Source organism: Accipiter gentilis, chromosome 27, assembly GCF_929443795.1.
Source record: "Accipiter gentilis chromosome 27, bAccGen1.1, whole genome shotgun sequence".
In the NCBI taxonomy this organism is placed as follows: Eukaryota; Metazoa; Chordata; class Aves; order Accipitriformes; family Accipitridae; genus Astur; species Astur gentilis.
In genome coordinates, this window is record NC_064906.1 from 1,655,715 (window position 1) to 1,670,312 (window position 14,598).

The 14,598-nt window shown below is 43.9% G+C and overlaps 1 protein-coding gene across 11 annotated transcripts in view; it reads left to right on the forward strand.

Moving 5' to 3' along the window:
* The window catches only part of MTCL1 (microtubule crosslinking factor 1), a 113,733-nt gene that overhangs the window by 16,203 nt on the left and 82,932 nt on the right, over nt 1-14,598 (forward strand). The gene's annotated exons all lie outside the window — the stretch shown is intronic.

Genomic DNA, 14,598 nt, shown 5'->3' on the forward strand with positions numbered 1-14,598 from the left:
GTGTATAGCTTGTTGGTGATTAATGCACAGGTCCACTAGATACTGCTTGATGGTCTTTGGGATTAAGCAGTTTGAAAAACTAAACTGTGGGTGAGCAATGGGAAAGAAACCTGTCCAGCAGTGCTGGAGTCTCAAGCCAGCTCTAATGAGGCTGAATTTTCCCTGCTTCTTGGATTACTGCAGCCTAGCAGGGCAGGGAAGCCCAACTAACTTAACTGTCTCTCTGCTGCACTGCAAGTTGAAGTGAATGGACCCTTACTTTGGAAGCAGACTTTGTCCCATATGAGTCAAAGGCTGGAGGGGAGCTAGGGAAAGGGGGAGAGAGCAGGTAGAATGATGGGATGCGTTCATGCTGGAGGCACAGGAGGGCATAAGATGTAGCAGTAGTAGTAGTAGAGATAGTCTGGTTTTTCATACCATAAGTGGTGGTTTCTCTGAGAGTCAGAATTTCACAAGGTCACAGTAGGTGAGAAGACAGAGGTTTTGGTCCTCAGCAGGTCTCACAAGGACAGATGAGCCAAACAGATGAGCTCTCTGTTTGAGAAACAGAGAGATATGTGCGCTGATAAGTATGTGTTTGCAACGTTGTTGTTGCTGAAAAATAAAAAATAAAAGAAAATTTTTGCCTCAAGATGTGTTCAAATAACTACCAAAAGCAATACCTCTTTAGGAACATTTAATGCATACAAAGCTCTAAAGGAATGTATTATAGGCATGCCAGTGGGAAAACTAGTGCTTTATATATCAGGAGAAAAGTGACCCAAAGGCCATGTCGTTTCTTCCCAATCCACCCTGACTATGCGTCTTGTCTATCTAAAGACTGACACTTAGAAGGAGCATTTTTCCTATCCAGTCCTGGAGCATTGCCTGAGACCCAGTTAGACAGTATTTGCTCTCTGATGTAGCTCACTGTCACCATATGCTCATTTTCTGTAGTATCCTTGACTATTCTCAGCCCTTTTCCTCTATCATCCTCTGATCAACAAAAAGGTTTTCTTACATCCGTGTTCGTGTTTATTGCTTAGTTCAGTGCTAACTTCTGCTTTGTGCTGCTGTACAATTCCCTTGGGTCCAGTTTCTCACTGCAGTGGATGGCATATATGTTGATTACCTTTAAGGTATTTTGCATGCTGAAATATCTTTAGGAATTGTACACATCTCAAAGCACTCTTTCTTGATTTTTTATCATAATCTTTTGACAAATTCCTAACATTTATGATGTTTAGTGCTGTTATGTATTCTTTCATACCAGTACCTGTTTCAATCTTCTGTGATACTTTCAACAGGATTTTTTTGGTGTGAAATATATACAGGCTTGCTCTGCCTAAATACAATTCTTACTTCCTTCAAAAAAGCCTTGCAGTTTTAACTGGGAAATTAATTTTTGCCTCCTGCTGCCCACATAATTTCAAGTTGTTGTATTAAGTAGTGTGGTTTCAGCCCAGCTGGTAACAAAGCACCACGCAGACGCTCGCTCACTCACTCCCCCTCCCTGCCCCCCCCCCCCCCCCCCGGTGCCCCTCCCCCACCCCACTCGCTGCCACAGTAGGATGGGGAGAAAATACAAAGGCAGGCTTCTGGGTCGAGATAAGGACAGGGAAGGATCACTCACCACTGATGGTCACGGGCAAAAGGCAGGCACAACTTGGGGAAGAAACAAAACCAATTTCATTGACTACCAATCAAAACAAAACAAGGACACTGAGAAGTAAACCCAAACCTTAGAACACCTTCCCCCCAGCCCTCAACCCCACTCCTGGTTCTCTCCACCTTCTCCCCCCGGCGGCGCAGGGGAACAGGGGATGGGGGTTGGGGTCAGCCCCCATACCTGGTCTCTGCCGCTCCTTCCTCCTCAGGGGGAGGAGGACTCCTCACTTGTCCCCTGCTACACCGTGGGGTCACTCCCACAGGAGACAGTCCTTCACGAACTTCTCTGGTGTGGGTCCTTCCCACGGGCTGCAGTTCTTCATGACCTGCTCCAGCATGGGTCCTTTCTGCAGGCTGCAGTCCTTCAGGCACAAACTGCTCCAGCGCGGGCTTTCCCATGGAGTCACGGCCATCTTGGGGGGGCCCCACCAGAGGCAGGTCCGACTTGGAGCCGGGGAAGCTTCTAACAGCTTCTCACAGGAGCCACCCCTGTAGCCTCCTCCCCTGCTACTTAAAAAAAACCCCATGCCACAGGAACCCATAACAAGTAGATATGAGATAGGCTTTCCTCTTTTTCCTCTCAGTGTGTCTCAGCTTTGCAAATAATAGAAGCAAAGTTACAACAAAGAGGAAGGGTGACAAGAAGTCACCTGGCATGTCCTTCACAGTGCTCTTATCTCCTCTTCTGCTGATGTGTTGTAGGTAATGTACTTCCCTCCCAAGTCCCAGATGCTTCTGGATTCACATTTCATGACATGCTTTCAGAAGCTTTTACATAATCTATCAAAACCACATCTAGACTCTTGTTTTGTTCTGGTATCTGCTAGGTACTCCCCATCATCAAAATACTCTGGTTTTCACTGATTGTTTCAATAAGAAGCTCTTAGATCAACAGTGAGTTACTTAACAGGTTTTTAGGGTAATGCCACCTCTTTCCCTTATTCTTTTCTTTTTCCATGAGCATGCTCGACTCCTCCAGCCTTTTTGCATCATTTCCTATAGATGTGTTTTGAGCTAAGATATGGGCTGGTAAGGATTTTTAACCAATATTTGTGGATTTTATTGACTTCTGATGTCTTCCAGTTAGACACCATTCTTCTGTGAATGTCTTAATCAGCATGCTGGCATTCACTTTGCTTAATCATGCCACTCTACTTCCTTTTTTCAGTTCTCTTAGCCAAAAGATAATATGGAGCTTTCTTTTCCCATAATGCTTCCTAATTTTTTTTCAGATTTTGTTTGTTTATTGCTGTATAGGTTCATCACTCTGCTACTCTTGACTGAAATAATTCCACTGATTCTTTTGAAGCTACTTCTTTCACCAGGTAATAATGTTTTCTCTATGAATGTTTTTTAACTTTACTGGCTGTACCAAGTTTTTCTGCTTCAGTCTTTTCTACCTGCTGCAGCACTGTGGTTCATTGAATTTTTTTCCATTATTATATTCACCTACTTTTTCAGTTTCCCTTTTTCAACTCTTCCCTTTTTATTCTTTTTTTTTACTGTGAACTTTTCAACTGGTTTTGGGCCTCCCTCTGATGCCTTTTTCATGGCATTCTCCACCAGAGCTTCAGATTTTTCCTACCGCTGTGAACAATTTTTTGTAGCATCTTTGCAAAACTGGGACGTCTCTAAGAACTGTCCCTTCTAGGAATTTACTAGGATTTTCTGTGATTTACCAAAGTTGTGTCTTCGTTATAACTCTAGAAGCAAAAGGACCATACCCTCACAGAGTCAATAAGTATACATATCACTGCCAAGGCTTGCTTGCTTTTCTCTCTTGCTGTCTAGGTTATTAACATCACCATTCAAGTCAATAGGCTGCCAGGAGAGAAATAAATGAGTCCATCACTAACAGACTACCTCAGCAACATCCCTGAAACTTATCATTTTCTCCTTCCTAGTATCCTAATTCAGCTCATGAGAAATCCTGATGTATATTAAGAATCTAACTTGGTCAACCAGCAAGCATTTAGAAAACTCTTTCCAAAGTCTCCTTTCTTTGCACCAATGGAAAACCATTACCAATTCTCTCCTGAGCATCTACAAACTAGATCTTTTCACAAAGGCTTGACAACAGCGAGTGGATTTTCTTTGAGAGCTGAACATGCTCCACTCAACATCTAACCCATCCCAAACATAATTTCATTGGAGCCACTGAGGCATCTTTAGGGAATGTCTTCCTTATATTTTCTCATCAAAGATACATCACAACTAGATCATCTATCTTTAGTGGAAGTTTAAACAATTATGAAATCATGCTTGGCAAGTGTCAGATGCCTTTATGTACAGTGATCATTAATTCCCCTGCAAGTAACACCTCTCAGAGTAATCCTCTTTTCTCTAAAAACTCTGTACCTGGGGAATAATAAAAGACCTCTGCTACTTACTGTAGAAATGTGCTGAGATGGCACAGGACCCACTTCTGTTCACCATGGGGAGAATGAGTCGGTCACTTATTCACAGCTGCTAAACGTGTATTTTCTTGCATTCTTTGTCTTGGTTTGGTATCGTGAGCCAGCAAAGAGAAAGAGGCATGGCTGTGGCAGCACTGGCACTGCTGGGGAAGGGTAGCCCTGTTGGACCGGACAAAGAGAGGGGAGGATTAGGGATGAGGGTAGCAGCTGCCAAAAAATTTGACATGAGTGCTATGAAACGGTTTGGCAAGAAATGAATGAGAATTGTGTAACTGGGAAGAAAAGGGCATTTATTGCTTGTGGGATGGCCATACCGAGCAGGTGACAGTCTCCCTTGATTGCTGCCGAAAACAGAAGGACTGGAGAGGAAGCAACCGGAGGTGTTGCTTTCTCTCTTGCAAGGACCTCTGGCGTAGCAGCAACCTCCCCTGTGACACAGAGGTTTTCTTGGCCAGCTCCTAACTTCTGTTGAAATCATCTGTGCTTCGAGCCCTCCAGGTTGTTGGGACTCTTAGAAGCATGAGTGCCATTCTCTGGGCATGTTCTCTTGGGAAATCACTTCAGTTGTTGGAGAGCCATGGCTGCAGCTCATGTTTGCTGGTGTTTTTATGAAGAAAGGCAGCAGCAAAATTGGAAGGCAAGAAATACAGTTTCCATTCCCTTCCGCATGAGAGGAGAGAAGTGCAAGCCCACTGGCCATTAGTAATGTCTCCAACACATCTCTCTAGGACACAGACTGAGATGAAAACCAGTACATACTGTAAATGGGATTTCCCGGGTTACCTGTGGGCTTTTTAGGGAAGTGGCTTCTCTCAAGGCTTTTTCATCCAAGGCTTGCTTGCTAATGGGGATGCTGTCATGCCTGATTTTTGAGGCACAGTTCAAGAACTGCTGCTTTTAATAGTCAAAGTAGTTTTTCTGTTAAAATATCCATTCCTTTTAACAGAGTGAAAAGCTGCATTCCAATGCTTATAAAATTGATAGAAATATACAAGATGAGATTAAATATCTTTCAGGCATATTATTTAGAGACAAGTTTTGCTCCAGAGTGCATGTGCACTACTTCGTTTAACATCGCTAGAGGTAGAGAGCATTTTACTACTAGAAGAATTTAGCTCTATAAACATAATATAGCAAAATGAAATCTGGAGGCTTCTTCTTAGAACTAAGCATGAGTCTGATTTTCATTGCCTTGAACCTCTTAAGTAGGGCATAATACATGTAGTATGTGTGTGAAGCATGATTATTACAATCTGAAGTCACTTTTCTCTCTTTTCTCTCTGATATATATACATAGATACAGTGTGAAGTAATTCACAAATGGCGAAGAAATTATTCTTAGTGAAAACACACTTGTTTGTAGAAAATACTGCCCATGTTTTCATTAGCTAGGACTTCATACGTGTTCATTAAGGTAACACATAATGTTCTTCAGTCACTTCTCAAATGGAATTTACTCACTGGGGTGAAGTAAGGCTATACTGTGAAAAATCTTTGATTTTTGTAATATATGATTTTTCTTAGTTATCAATGAGCTTAAATGATGGGAATTTGCTGAGAAACAGGGCAAAAAGACTTGTAAGCTATAGATTCAAATAACATTAAAAGGGCTAAGCAAGATCACTATGTTGACTCAGTAAACCTACTTAGAAGTTGCTGCTTGTGACAGTTATAAGTAATGAAGTCTTGTGCAATAATCATAACTAAAACCATTAACTGCATGAAAGTTTTACTGCAGCACCATTTTGTCTTCAGTATCTTTTTTTCACTGTGATAAATAATGAATTGATACCTAAACCACAGTGAATGATTCATACTCATTATGGCATTTCAGGAGCTGTACAGATAGTGAAATGGTCTGCTCAGTGTTGGTACCAACAAACAGGGTGGAGGGAAGGTGCGGTAATGGATCTGGCTCGACTCAAAATGTATAGCAGTTAAGAAGCAAACTCAGTAACATAATTTTTTTTCCCCAAGGAATTATATTATACATCTTCTAATGCACCATCCATATTTCTTTTTAGAAATTTTAAAAATAGATTTAAACAAAAAAATGCCTCTGAAATTGTCAAAATGTTTTGTGCCAGTCTTTTATGCTTGTAAATTCCCCCTACACACAGAGAGAACAGTATCTGCATCTGAATTTATGATTTACCAATTAAATTGCCACCAAACTCCAGCTAGTCTTTAGTTTCTAGGTATTGCTATTTGTCCACACTTGCCAGCAATCATCCAACACTACTTCCAAATCCTATTCTAATGTTTGAAGTGAGGGGTGTTGAGAGAAAGTAATGGTGACTCTGCTGATCAGATCCAGAGCTTTATATCATGCAAAACCCACTGCTCTTCTGTTACTCAGCCTGAGCAGAGCCTCTCATCCCAGACATGGGCTTCCTCTAACTCACCCCCTTCATGGCCTCGCTCCCAAATACTTTGGTGGACCTCAGCTGGCCTTTGCATATGGAGAAATTACGTTTAAATGATGGCATTTACAGCAAGAACAATGACATACTATAGCTGCATGATTGTCCAGGTACCGGTTAGTTATAAGGAAAACCTCTTTCTACAGTGTCATGGTTTAAGCCCAGCCAGTAACAAAGGACCATGCAGCCGCTCGCTCACTCCTCCCCCCCGGCCCCAGTGGGATGAGGAGAAAATATAAAGGCAGTTTCCTGGGTTGATATAAGGACAGGGAGGGATCACTCACCACCGATGGTCACAGGCAAAAGACAGGCACAACTTGGGGAAGAAACAAAATCAATTTCATTGACTACCAATCAAAACAAAACAAGGACACTGAGAAGTAAACCCAAACCTTAGAACACCTTCCCCCCAGCCCTCAACCCCACTCCTGGTTCTCTCCACCTCCTCCCCCCAGCGGCGCAGGGGAACAGGGGATGGGGGTTGGAGTCAGCTCCCCACACTTGGTCTCTGCCGCTCCTTCCTCCTCGGGGGTGGGAGGACTCCGCACTCATCCCCTGCTCCACCGGGGGGTCCCTCCCACGGGAGATGGTCTTCCATGAACCTCTCCAACATGGGTCCTTTCCACAGGCTTCAGCTCTTCCCGAACTTCCCTGGCGTGGGTCCTTTCCGCGGGCTGCAGTCCTTCAGGCACAGACTGCTCCAGCGCGGGCTTTCCCATGGAGTCACGGCCATCTTGGGGGGCCTCCGCTCTCCCGCTCCCCTCCATGGGCTGGGGGGACAGCCTGCCGTCGTCTCACCACGGGCTGCAGGAGCATCCACTGCCTTAGGTGCCCCTCCTCCCCTTCCTTCTTTACTGACGTCCGTTACTCTCACATTCCAATCTCCTCCCCCGCTGCAGGTTCCCCTTCTTAAATCTGTTCTCCCAGAGGTGCTACCGCTGGGCCAGAGGTGGGTCTGACTTGGAGCTGGGGAAGCTTGGAGCAGTTTCTCAAAGGAGCCACCCGTGTGGCCCCTCCCTTGCTACCAAAGCCCCACCACACAAAACCCAAAACATACAGTAACCGAAATTCTGCTAAGCCCCATTTGTCATGTAGTTTTCTTACTATATAGCAGAAGTCTTTCAGTAACTAAAAGTCTGCTACTCTTTCAATAACAGAGACTGGCATGGAGATAACCTCTACAAAGCTCAAATTGTGTATTGGTCTCCCCATCCTCCACCCAGTTACTAAAAATAATCCTGCTGTCTGTCACATGGGCTTCAGCAGTGACAGTGCAAACAAACTGGAGCCTCTTTGACATCTATATAAAACTTTCATGGGAAAAATATGGGCTTATTTTTCATTCCTTCCCTTAATCTATCCGCAGCATAATTAAAGGTTTTCTTCAGGAAGCCCTTGTAAAAAATTGGTAGCAAATCCTTCAAGTGCTGTTCTGGGGGAAGAAATTAGGGCATGCTCTCCATATTCTAAATCTCATTTCAATCAGGGCATAAGTCCTCAATGAAGACAGTACCCCTTGCTTTCCTTGCGAAGGTCTGGACAAGACTGTTCCAGGGCAAACAAATTTTTGCAGCATGCTGCTCTTCTGTGAGCAGAAGCTGGGATTTAAAGCTGGAATATCCACAGCTGAGCGTACACTGAAGTTAATTAGGAATATCCCTCATCTTTCTGCTCTCTGGTGAAATTCACATTAGCCACTGTCTGGCAACTGTTCACGCGGGAAGTGTCATACAGTGCTTGGGGTGGAGATGGGTACCCAGGGTATTGTGGTTTCAGAGATGTCTCATGCCCTGCCCTCCTTGCTTTCCTCCCAGGGCTTGGACGAGTCAGCACAGATCCTAAGTGAATCTGTCCTCAAGCATATCAGGGAACTCCAGCTGAATGAGAAAGGGTATATAAACCTGTAAAAAAGCACCCTTCGTTTGGTGCTTGGTGCAAGCTGGCATCACCGTCAAACTCAGTGCCACCACTCCTGTGAGGCGCAGCTTTCCTGCTGTGCTTTGGCTGGCTCATGGTGAGCAGGTGTCAACTGTTTTCATCTCACATCACTGGTGATTTCATCCCAGCATCTGGAGCTCTGGGTAGCAGGATGGAAAAGAGGAAGAGCCAGTCTGTCAGGGTAAGAAGAGGATCTTTGTGAGATGCATAGTTTCTTACCATATTTCCCAGATTGCCTGTGGTTTTTGCTGCAGTGATGCTGCATGTAGAAATACATGTCACATTGGAGTATTGGCAGCCATGGGGATGGCACTGTCCGGAAATGCTTAGGCAGGTAAAAAAAAGTCAGAGCTATTGATTTTTGTCCTTCTTTGAAAGGGTTAATCGATTATTTCTCTCTCAAATTAATTATTTAGACTTTCTTCTCTAGTTCTGTTTTTAAAAGGAGAACGTAACTTATTGCACAGATAACTTATGAATTATTAACATCGCACAACTCAAGCTGTCAGAGGATGAATGATGGGGAAAGGTCTGACCATCTTGGCAAGTTTTGCATTGCAACATGCTACAGCAGTGGGCTTTCCCTTTTCCCTGTGCCTGGCACTGTGCTGCTAAGCCTGGCTCTGCCACCCAAAGCCTTGCTGGCTGTCAGGCAGCCCAGCTTGGCAGTGTGTCACATGTTGCCTGGATCTGTCAAGAAGTTGTCCATTCCCCTGGAATGGAAAAATGGAGTCGGTTGGTGCAAGTAGGTCAGGAAAAGGTTTGAGCAGTTGGGAGTCTTCAAGGAACCTCTAATCGGTACATTTTGCTGCTTTCTGTAAATAGCCTGTTTCCTTTGTGCCACAGGTGAGGATACTTTCACCCATCTCACTCTTTTCACAAACACAATTCGTGCCAAATCAGTGGCATGTGCAGTATTTTAGCCCTTTTCTCATCCCCATAGGAGTGATCCCCACACCCCACAGATCCCCATGGGTTTTGCTGGCAGTTATATCACCAGGGAACTCGCTGCAAGGCTGGCATGTTTTTTCACACTATTCCTCCACTCAGCCTTCTGAGAAATGCCTGGGAAGGAGACAGTTTCTGTTCTGTGGGAGGAGGCACAGCGAAGCCTTTTCTTGATTTGGGTTTGGGTTTGTGCCTTGATGTGAGAAAGCCTGAAGTTTCTTTTAGTGCCCATAATGGTGGTTCATTCAGTCTAGAAATGCTATCTGCCCCTAATGGGTATATTACCTCTGATTTATGTATTTCCTTTTCTTTTCACTGTATATTTTGTAGCAAGATGAAAGCTCAAGTCCAAACGAATACAAGCATTGCAAGATATTCATATCTGAATATGAAAATTTTAGGTCTTGCTCCAGTGATAGTAGCTGAAGCTGGGGAGGGTAAATTGTGTTGATATTTAGGGATGTCAGCATAGTGTCTACATGGGCAGAAGGAGCACAATGATCCATCTGAGATTGCCAGATGTACGTATTGTTCTATTTCAGGCCTCTTTCTCAGGGATCACTCCAAAATAGTTACAATCCAATCTAGTCAGTGTGCTCTTGCTGCAGTCAGCTGTGCTGAGGGAAACTGGGTCTTGTGCGGAGATTGGTGAAGGCACCTCTCCTCACTGTTGCTGTGTGCAGAGTTCAGGACAAATTCCCGTCCCTGAGTTCAGTGGTGTCAAAACAGCAGATTTTGAAGTGATGAAGGACGGAATAAAGTAATTAAATGACATGATGTACAGTTCTAAGGCAGATTTAAATCTGAATGCCTTTAAGTTGCTTTTTCCTTTAATGTTTTTCATCATATATAATATATTTTTCTATCAAAAATAATTGAGGATTGTTCATTCAACTCCCCTTTCAGTTTTCAAGAGTCTGCTCCTTCATAGAATCATAGAATGGTTTGGGTTGGAAGGGACCTTTAAAGGTCATCTGTCCAACCCCCCTGCCATGAACAGGGACATCTTCAACTAGATGGGGTTGCTCAGAGCTCTGTCCAATCTGACCTTGAATGTTTCCAGGGATGGGGCATCTACCACCTCTCTGGACAACCTGTTCCAGTGTTTCACCACCCTCATTGTAAAAAAATTCTTCCTTATATCTAGTCTGAATCTACCCTCTTTCAGTGTAAGCCATTACCCCTTGTCCTATCACTACAAGCCCTGCTAAAAAGTCTGTCCCCATCTTTCTTACAAGCCCCCTTTAATTTTGAAAGGCTGCAATAAGGTCTCCCTGGAGCCTTCTCTTCTCCAGGCTGAACAACCCCAACTCTCTCAGCCTGTCTTCATAGGAGAGGTTCTCTAGCCCTCTGATCATCTTTGTGGCTCTCTTCTGGACTTGCTCCAACAGGCCCATGTCTTTCCTGTGCTGAGGACTCCAGAGCTGGATGCAGTACTCAGGAGAGTGGAGTAGAGGGGGAGAATCACCCCCCCTTGACCTGCTGGCCATGCTTCTTTTGATGCAGCCCAGGATACAGTTGGCTTTCTGGGCCACGAGCACACATTGCCAGCTCATGTCCAGCTTTTCATTCACCAGTACCCCCAAGTCCTCCTCCGCAGGGCTGCTGTCAATCCCCTGATTGCCCAGCTGGTATTGATACCAGGAGTTGCCCCAACCTAGGTGCAAGACCTTGCACTTGGCCTTGTTGAACTTCATGACGTTCACATGGGCCCACTTCTCAAGCTTGTCCTGGTCCCTCTGGATGGCATCCCGTCCCTCGGGCATGTCAACTGCACCACTCAGCTTGGTGTCATCTGCAAACTTCCTGACAGTGCACTCAATCCCACTATGTCATTGATTGAGATATTAAACAGTACTGGTCCCAGTACAGACCCCTGAGGGACACCACTTATCTCTGATCTCCAGCTCATCATTGAGCTGTTGACCACTACTCCCTGGCTGTGACCATGCAACCAATTCCTCAGCCACCAAACAGTCCACCCATCAAATCCCTATCTCTCCAATTTAGAGAGAAGGGTGTTGTGGGGGACCATGTCAAAGGCTTTACAGAAGTCCAGATAGATGACATCCATAGCTCTTCCCTTGTCCACCGATGTAGTCACTCCATCACAGAAGGCCACTAAGTCAGTCAGGCAAGACTTGCCCTTGGCGAAGCCGTGCTGGCTGTCTCAAATCACCTCCCTGTCCTCCCTGTGCCTTAGCATAGCTTCTAGGAGGATCTGTTTCATGATCTTCTCAGGCACGGAGGTGAGGCTGACAGGTCGGTAGTTCCCAGGGTCCTCCTTCCTAAAGGAGTCCTGCTGATTTTCCATTGCCACACTCATGTGTCTTTTATGATGACTTTATTAATTTGTTGATTATTCCCAAACCAGAAGATGTAGTGCATATTGCCACAGGTATCATGAACTGTGGACAGTTATAGGGGAAGGGTCCCATATTAGTCTGGGGAGGTAATGAGACATAGATCCTACATTACTTATTAGGATGTGAAATGGTGTAAATCACTTCTGGGAAGGAGGTTACTGTTGTACTTGGACCGTTATGCATCAAAATTATAGAAGGGTAGCTCTTAAGTTCTCCACTGTTGTGGTCAGCTGTCAGGGTATATGACTATTTTCTGGATTACCTTCACAAGGGAAAGGAAAAAGAAATTAAGGTTAGTTTCCTAAGAAAAAAGAAGAAAAAAAAAAAAAACCAGTAAAAAAAAGAGTTGGCATGCATCTTCAAAATGTCTGGCACACCAGTCCTCCCTTTTGGTGTCCTCCATCTCCCCAGATGGCCAAACATACCAGCTTTCCTTCCCTCCCCTTCTACTGGTCCCTCCTTGGTGGTATTCTCACATCTTTTGTTCCTTCCCTCTCTTCTTCACCTTAGGCTTTTCCTCTGCATATTACAGATGCGGATGCTAAGTTGAACCCACAATTCTCCAGTATATGCAAACCAGCCCTTGAAGTTAGGGGCAACTGTGATGGGCAGGACTTCAGGCACACCTGAAGACACACAGGACAGCAGTCTCTAGTGCTGGGAGCTGAGCTACACCATTTGAAAAGTTACTCTACAGCTGCTGCCAGAAGTTTTTGCTCCCCTAGGTCAGGGCTTCAGGCAAGCACAAAAATCTTTAAACAGGAAGTTTTTTCTGTGCTGTTTCTGGTTCCATCTCTCTCAATTTCCCTGGAAATACTGCGAGAACGGTTCCTTGTTGGGATAATTTGTCAATTCCATTCTGGTCCTGGCTGTAGTTAAGTGCAAAGACCAAACAAAATGAAAACCAATATGGCAGTGGATATTAATGTCACGGTGGTTTTGATCCAGCGTTGATTTCACCCTTGGGTAAAGTTTTGCATCTGTTCAGTTTTGTTTGAGTGGATAGTCCATCAGTCCACACAGCCATAGAGGAGGCAGTAATTCAGGTAGCACAGATTCAGAGATATCTTTTGCTTCTCTTAGCCACAACTGCTGTAAGAATAACCATATGTAACAATTTGTGTATTCTTTGGGGGAAAAATGTAGAAAATAGAAGGAGTTTCTGCAGTTCTGTACAGGAAGATTAGGCATTGGCACTCCTGCAGCTGCCTTTCATTGAACATGGTTTTGTGCTATCAGGTTGTTGAAAGAAACAGGTACACTGTATGAACTGCTGTCCTTCTGAGTCAGTATGAATAAGCACTGTGGAGAACTTCAGCATTGTTGTTTCTTTGCTAAAAGATGATCAGGAGAAAATTTGGCAGTAATTTTCTTAGTCAAAGGGAAGGAAGAGGGGCCTTGTGGGGATGAGCACTGCTGGCATGGACATTGCATGCATGCTTCATGTCTTCACAGATGCTTTCCTTAGAAGAAAGAGCAATAGAAAGGCTATGGATCCAGTATCCACAAATGACACTCCACAAGCATCCACAATGTAATGCTCCACAGGAAGTACAATACTTCTTCAAAGAGTCTGGTATTAACAGAAAGATCTCTGTAACATTACTACATGATTTTTCATAGTGAACACAAACCAAGAGAGAAGGGAAAAAGAAGGCCTTTCTGTACATTTTCTTCAGTTTCCTAAACCAACTAGCATGTAATTCTCAGTGTATAAAGACTGACAGTGCTTTCCAGGACTCACTGAGACTGGTTACTAATGACAGCATTTTCACAGCTGAACCTGACAGTCTGTTAACTGGTTTTAAATGTGGGTGTTGATTGGATCCTGGCACCTTTATTCCAGGTCATCAGCTGACATAATTGGAGGGGACAGGTGCACTAATTAGAATGCAAAGGTTGTGATTCTTATCATTTTACAATCTGGTCTTTAAAATTGAAGCTGTCTTTTAATCCCTTTCCTGGTCTACAACTGATTTGGTTCCTCACTTGGTCACTCTAGCTCTTGATCTGAGGTCCTAGAGTTGAGTTTAACTCGGCAGCTCAGAGAGGAGAAGGGGGAGAATAGGAGATTTCCGCTTGGAAAATTGGGAGAGGAAATAGTTCGGATAAATCGCCTACCACCAACAGCTCATTTTACTCCTGCCTCAGAAGTGGGAACTGCTGGGTGGGGAGGAGGTGAAAGTAACCACTTGGAGATTTGTGATGGGGGATGAGGAATATAAAGCCTTGGAATACTTCTGATTTAGCTTTAATTTTCTTTTTAGGGTCTTCTTGTGTTGCAGCTGCTCGTAGCTGATTATCCATAATCAAGACATTGCAAACAAAGCCATTAACAGTAATATTTCTACTCTCCCTCTGAAATTCTTCATAAAGGTTTAAAACCTTAAACCAGATTGGCAGGTTGACATTCGCAAGAATAATTGTTTTTACTATGTAAAACTGCTAGGATAAAAGAGAGTAGGCATCATTAAGGATTTATTGAGTTTCTATTTTCTCCATTAAAGTACTGACTATTATTTTCAAATGAAAGTTTTACCGTAATGAAATCATTAGTGACTGTGCATTTAGGGGTTTTTTTGACAGCACTCCTAGCTATTGTAGTCAGGCAGTCACACTCTGCCTCCATAGCATGCATAGCAGCGACAACTTATCTTTTCCTCTTTGATAGGAGATAGAGAATTTGACCAGAAGTGAGCAGATGTCAGAGTGATCATAGCTACCTGCAGTTCTTTGTTTTTTAAGCTCATGGTGTAATAGCTCTTTGGCTTTTTACTTTGTTTTCTTTCTTTAATTGCAGGCCTAGTTTTTTTCATGACTGATTGTGCATTACAAAGGCAGCCTTCGGGAGTGATGTGA